Source organism: Homalodisca vitripennis, chromosome 4 (genome assembly GCF_021130785.1).
Source record: "Homalodisca vitripennis isolate AUS2020 chromosome 4, UT_GWSS_2.1, whole genome shotgun sequence".
In the NCBI taxonomy this organism is placed as follows: domain Eukaryota; kingdom Metazoa; phylum Arthropoda; class Insecta; order Hemiptera; family Cicadellidae; genus Homalodisca; species Homalodisca vitripennis.
Window position 1 is genome coordinate 177,795,073 of NC_060210.1, and position 7,754 is coordinate 177,802,826.

The 7,754-nt window shown below is 31.4% G+C and overlaps 1 non-coding gene across 1 annotated transcript; it reads right to left on the minus strand.

Moving 5' to 3' along the window:
* Positions 1-1,501: 1,501 nt before the first annotated feature.
* Positions 1,502-1,572, minus strand: Trnat-ggu. Its single transcript has one exon. It is a non-coding gene; the product is annotated as a tRNA-Thr (tRNA).
* Positions 1,573-7,754: the final 6,182 nt, after the last annotated feature.

A 7,754-nucleotide genomic window follows, 5' to 3' on the forward strand; every position in this document is an offset into this window, starting at 1 on the left:
ATCTACAGAATACTTAGTTAACAACTTCCTTCAAAAGGACTCAAGTCCCGACTTTAAGACAGTTGAGGTAGTAGTGGTGCTGCCCATCGGAGACAATGGGTTAACTAACATTGAATGTCCTGTAATTTCAAAAGCAATGGGAAGGTCCTTTTAAGTTTGCTCATCTTCTTGTTCTAAGTGTACAAAAACGGTGATGTATATTGTTAATAATTATACAATTTTATACTAAATGTAGTGAAACTATATAAAACTACATAAAAGTTCCTTAAGGTTGCATGGTAAAAGTAATAATTAAAACAAATGGTTAGTAATCTTGTAAACTAAATGTTCTACATTTAAACCTGACAATCTGACGATCACGTTTTAATGAGATGGTGATCCAGGATACAGCTACAACAAAATATTGATAAGGTATTTCTTCAGGTGTGATTTCATTAGTTCAGATTTTTAGACTCCGAAATACCTAAGTGTTTAATTCAATAAATATGTAGCGTTAATTGAACTCAAGTAGTGATTTTCCAATCTAGTAGATGGATAATTATATTGAATAATGCTAGAGTTCATTTCTATAAAATTCACGTACCTTGTACATTCAAAATTTTAATAATTTTAATTAAGTTTAAAATAATGGAAAATTTAAAAAAGTATATAGAGTAATGTGAACACCTAATAAACTTATAATACAACTAAAAGGTTAGTAACATATAACTACTTAGGTTAGGAATTAAGAAAGAGTATTTTAATACTTTAGTTCATTAACTATTATGTAGATTGATTACAGCGATCGTAAAAATATTATCTAGTTCTCAAACTGGCACACGTTTTGAGTTTGTGTTTAACTAAAAGAACTGTTTAACGTTAAGCACGAAACTCAATAAAACATTAGTCTTGATTTTTGCCTTCCCTAATTTAGTTGAGGTGGCGCTTGAAACACGTTAAAGAGATTACCCCGGTCTCCACCCCTTCTTTAATCACAACTATTGTTTGTTGTTGGGGCGGAAGCCTTAATGATTGTTCCAGTGAAATCGCTCATGATGCACACGTCTCAAGTAAGTACTCGATTACTTGAGTGTTTAAATATTTGTCTGTAGAGTTTGACAGGGGAATATAATCCTTTGTAAATATCTGAAGTGTGTTGAGATCAGCTTGCTCATCAAGCTGATCGCTTCAAGAAGGGTGAACAACACCCCCCCCCCCTTAAGAGAACAGACAGGGAACTTAGAGGTTCATCCAGTCTATCATGGTTGCAGACATTCAAGAGTTAACAGCGAAGGTTGTGGACATTACAGACCTGTTCGAATGGGAGAAAAATGGCAAATGTAAAAGCTCTGGTGTACTAAGTAATCTTTACGGTAGAAATCTACTCGTTCATTTTTAAACTTAAAAAAATACTATTTATTTTGTTAAGTTAATTTACTTATTTTATATGTATAATATATATATATATATATATATATATATATATATATATATTCAATAAACATGGAATCACAAAAAGTACTTGCTCCGCCGGGACTCGAACCCGGATCTCTCACTTACCGGGTGAATGTGCTACCATTACACCACAGAGCCCTTACTTTCAACGATTAAATTATTTTGTATTTGGCTTTTCTTTCACATATGTGTTTAAATAACCAAACTAACATATGATCGGAAGACCAAATACCTGTCAAATGACTTTTTATTTATATTCATTAAATTTGTATAAGCGGCAATAGCCTAATGTAATTTCAATGAACATGGAATCACAAAAAGTACTTGCTCCGCCAGGATCTCTCACTTGCCGGGTTCTCAGAGTTGTATATAGTGTTACAGAGTTGGAGTACAGTATATATTGAAGTATACTAGGCTGTATATAGATAATATGTACAGGTTCAATAAGATATTACCAGAAACAGTAAAATCTTAAGGAAATAAATTAATAGTAAAATGGTAGATTGGGACAGAATATCTTTATGGAATTCCAAAGTTATAGAATACTGTGTTGCGTTTTTTTAACATGTTTAAACAAACAAATATTTATCAAGCAGACTATAGAGCTGTTTCAGATGAAGAATTCAATTTAATATGTGTGTAAGACGCAGGCCTTTTAAATGTAGATAATTATGGCCTTATTCTAAGAGAGACATATACTTGTATGTTTAATAGATTGTTACTCGTGAAGATGTACTTCCTTAACCACAAAGGAATTTATCTCTACCTAATAAATATGAGGCTATCAACTTTATACCTTATCAGGTTTTTCTTATTTTGCTGCAAAATCTAATAATAATCACCCTAGTGTCAAACATTTTAAAGGAGTCATACTTAAATTAAGTATATATAATATGTGTATAACCCCATGTAGAGTATATAGTTATATAGAACACTGTCCTAGATTGTAACCTGTTTTAAACTGCTCTGACAACAATTCTATTTTTTTTTTTTTTTTAGAAAAGTAGTACTCAAATTTGTAAATTATGTACCATAAGTTAAGATGTGATTTGCAAAAAGGACCATTATTTATTTACACATAAGTGGTTTTTGTACGACTCGCTATGCGATGCAATGGTAAAAGTTGGTGACTATTGCAACTTAAATTGTACACGTGAGAGCACAATTTTAAAGCGTTAAATTACTGTAACTGGAATTTATTTTCATTATACTTCAAAATCTTTAATATGCGATAAATACTACGTACAAACATTGTTAACTTTGTTTATTACTCAGAAGGGGTGGTTTTATTAAAACGGGTGTTTTCAGCGCGAATATAGCGGCAGTAAATTATACAACCCTTCCGCCAATAATCACGTCCTCGCGTCGCGTCGGCAGCACTTGTGAACAAACTGTGAAGTATTAATTAATCGAACTGCAGCTAGCCGAGTAATGTTAATTAAGTGAGGGAGTGGAGACAATGTAGCGGAGTACGACTGTGGGTGTGGGGCGTGGTGGCTGTGTTCTGAGCGTGAGTTACCCTAGCCTCGCACGGTGTCCAGCTGCCTTGTAACCGGATTATTGTCTGCAACTCGATTATGACCGGATTGTGTTAGCCGATCACTGTTAGGCTCAATATTCGCTTGCGAGTCTGTCAATCTGGTTACCTAATTTAGTTCAGCATCTTTTTGTCTGTCAAATTTCCCGTTGGCCCCGATCACATGCACACTCGTCCATTGTAATGAGGCATTTTCACATCATCCCCCTAACAGCAACAAATCCATTTAGATTTTCGTGTTGTAATTGGCTTGAACATATGAACCTTATTCTAATGAAGATATGCAATTAGTGCTAAATGTAATATTTTATATGCACAGGGTAAAATAACGAGCATATTGTACTGTATTTAACAATATACACAGGACTTTCATAAATGTAGTTATATATGAATAATATATATATATATATATATATATATAATATATATATATATATATATATATATAATTGTATTTATTATAAACAGTGTTTACTTTTAAAATATTATAAAATTTTACAATTTGTTACCTAAACATTAAAAATATTTTTAATCCAAAACTAATTGACGTCTGCTATTACTTAAAAAAAATATATTAATCTTAAACCATTTTAACATCTATTATTATTTCGTTACTATGTTGATGTATTTAAATAATCTTCTTATTACATCATCTTTCGATAATATACAAATCAACATATACATACAAATTGGACTAGGCAAAGGTTGAGAGACAAGAAAAGATACTAAATTTTAATTAATTTGTTTTCAATTTATCATTGACACAAATCAAGTTTCACATACGTAACGTTAAAATCAATTTAAAATTTCAATATATAGTTACATTTGTATAGTATCCATATTCCATTAAAAACAAAAAAATATTATAAAGTTAAACCAAAAGGGTATGTAAGAAATTACGATGCAATATTTACTAATTTAAGAATCTGCCAAACGATTAATACACTCCAGCCAGGTATTCTTTGAATCGCCATTTCTATAGTTGGGGTTTATGATGATTTTAGTTCTTAAAGCAACATTTAAAAAAAAGGACTGAAGCAAAATCTTGTAGCTATAAATTTAGACGGTACGGCCCAGTACACAAATCCTATCTTATTCACATCTGAGATTATGCACTACTGTAATAAGTTCCTATAACACACAGCAAGATTAGTAGTTTTTACAATATTCAAGGATAGGTATGATAAGGTGAGAAGCCAACAATAACTTGCATGAACAACTTAAGTTTTTAAATTTTTTGTATGGTACTTTTTATTTATGGGGAACCTGTGTGTTTGCTCTTTAGCAGATTTTCCCCAAGCGTCATTGCCATATCGAAATCATATTTGTATGAAGGACAACCTGCAATGATCAGCAGCTCCAATAAATGGTATAACTAGTATCCGTCGAAATTCGTAACCCCAGTAATAGCACAAATAATTACACAGTTTTGCATAAAACGAAATAACTAACCGAAGAGATTGCAAGAAAAATAAAATAACCTCCGTAACCTGGCAACTTAAGCGTAAAAACCCATATTGACAAGTTAGTGAATCAGGGCCGCGAGTGCGGTCAGCAATTGCCGATGGCTCTGTCGCTCCCGGGTCTAATTATGGTCAGCAACAAAGTAGGCGGCTGCAGCTGGCCGCTCGACACTCAGCGGTCAGCCACATTCCCTGTAATTAGTGCATGTAATTATCAACCTGCCGGAGTTGGCCCAGGTCCGGTGTTCCGCGTCATCTACGCCAGTGTTGTCACAGGTCCGGCGTTCCGCGTCACCTAGACCGATGTTGTCACGTTGTCACAGACCGTTTGTCATCTGAGAAGGCTTCCTTTCACTTGTAGTAGATGACCTCGTTTTGTAAAATACAATTGAGAAACATTACATCCGTCGGGAAACTTCAATCTTGATTCGGACGAGCTGTTTCTATTGCTACAGTTCTTTCGCAAAATTACCATATTTTATTTAGTAAAGGTAGTATAGGTAGTTTTACTACAAACAAAAGTACTACAAACTTTTTCCGTTCGGTGTGTTCTTATTAATCATAATAAAGTAAAATTAAGATATTAAGAGTTCCTAGCCAGACGAAACAAATGAAACTACTGACAAACGCTAGTGTAAGCTAAGTTTATCACATATCTGGGTGTTTTAGTTTCTTGTTTGCTCGTTGCTTTGTGACTCTTAACCCTTTCAGTGCCAATTATTTATTGAGTGGGTGTACTGAAAAGTGTTAGGTATTTTTTTTTGTGGGTTTACCTAAGTGCTAGCCCTTTTGAAGGCATTTTGCAAGGTTTCAGTAAAAAAATTCACAGTTTGATTATTTAATTAGCTACCAACATACTGTTTTTTTTTAGTTTCTTTGATAACTCTGTCTAATTAACATAAATAACAAAGTTACCATAAAATTAAATTTAGGAAGATCAAAAATGGAATTACCTTAAAAATTCCAGAATTTATTTAAATTTAATTTTTCAACCTAATTATCGTTAACAAAAAAAGATATCCTTTTCTTTGTCCATATCACTGGAAAGGGTATAAAATTGTCTATAAATCTTGAAAAATGTATATTATTATCTTCAATAATGAGTAAGTTATACAACATTTAAGAAACTATTGTTAAATTGTTTCCGGTTGCCATGTCAACTAAAAATGATTATATGTGAGTTCTAGATTGATTTTCGTTAAAGTCAATTGATCTGAAGTGTACTATAACAATTTATTTTAAAAGAACAGTTCATCAAAAACAATCTATTATGATATTAGATTACAAGTATAATGTTTTCGATTTGTAGTGATTTTTTCCCGAACGTCCGTAAAATCGGACGTTGGCACTTTTCGGCCAACTTTTGACGTCCGGTAAAAACGTTGGCGCTCAAAGGGTTAAAATACTTCTTAAATATGTATTCAGTTCTAGAGTTACAGGATTCACCAATCTTATGAAAAGTAGCCTATAATGTTTTTGTAATATTAACATTTATAATAACACATAGAACACATAATTACAGTTTAAATCATTTAACACCACTATATTGCCATAAATAATTGTGTTATAAAGTGAGATAATCAACTAATGTTTACATTATCAACCTGATTGTTGGAAATATTTCTTTAGAATATATTTATTTTTAGATTGTAGATTAATATAAAACTACAAAAGTAGTCTCTCATTCATATTACAATAATTACAGGTACCCGCGCTACATTGTCAATTAAAGGAATGTTATGCCAGTTCCAGACTGTCACCTGTTAATCAACCATTGTTGCGGTTGATGTAATCTTTATCAGACGATCAATCTGATAACAGCTGATTTAATTGACGTCGCTACAACATCCAATCAAGTCTAATCATTAACAGACAGAAAACATTGCTCTAATTAACTAATGGATCGTCCGGAGCGACTAAGATTAGTCTCTCTTTCTTGAAGGGCAACGAGAAGTTGTGCACCCATTAAGTTCTGTGTCAAAATAAATTAGTTATCTGTGTATTATGTAGTTTAGTCAGTTATGTTTTTTAGGAAAGTACCACTTTCAAACAGACTTATTCTGGTTTCCAAAATATTACTTTGGTAACCAAATAAAGAAGAGTATTTTGTTAACAAAACTTAGGAATATACAATTCTTTTAAAATTGCATATAAAATAAAATATGACATATAAAATGTTCATAATACACTTTTTAGACAAACTTTTCAAAATACATAAATAAAAACGTATCAAATAACACAACATGGATTGTTCCTCATTGATGATTTGAGCATTGTTTTAATTTTATCTAAATATTATTGTTATAACTCTTTAATTTCTCATTTGAAATTCTCATCATGCTACGAAAATAACAATAATAATATTATAATAACAGTAGAATATAATATAGGTAATGTGTCATAGATCTCAAGATTGATTAATTTTCAATACTGTGGAAAAAAATTTAATACACTTGTACAATATATAACTAAATCTGTCATTTATACATTTCTGTTTTATTATTCACCATACTTTCACCTGTTTTCCTTAACCTATTTTTGACATAAATAATCCCAAAATCAGATTACCAGGTGCGTGATATTCTAATTACAGGTCAAACTAAAAAACCAGGTGCTCTCTTCGCCTTTCATACAACATTATAAAAGTAACTGGAAAAAGAAAGGAGATAACTTATTTTTACAAAGCATAGTTGTTTGGAAATATAACTGACTTATTAGTAATTACTTATAATACTAAACAAGCAAAAACTTTAGTTATAGAATTTTTGCCAATGTTATTCAAACTGAACCATTTCTGTAAGTATTTACAATAAGTATAGAGACACCCTATATTGTAATTAACACATCATTAGTCATTCCCTATATTGTGTTAATAGTAACTAATGGTTTAAAATATTGAACACATTAAAGTTATGTTATGATACAATTTTATTTTTATAAGTAGCTTATAATTAATATATGTAATCAAGGAATTTAGCATTCAGTTTTGAAACATAATATACATTAAGATGTCTGAAGGTAACAGGATCTTCCCGGATATTTGCCATTAATTATAAAAAATATCGGTAACATAGAAAGAATAAAATTATAAAAAGGCGTAATAGGCGCAATAAGTAACTACAAACGTATTATGTTCAACTCAAGACAATATCTCTAAAACATGCACTTCGCTATATAAAACAGTTTTTCGCAATTTCATACTGAGAAGCAGGCACCCATAGCCATAGCCTTTTTAAATAGCATAATAAACACGCCTGTTATAATTGATGGTTCCTGGAAGATATTCTAATCTCATGATATCATGATCATCAGAATAATAG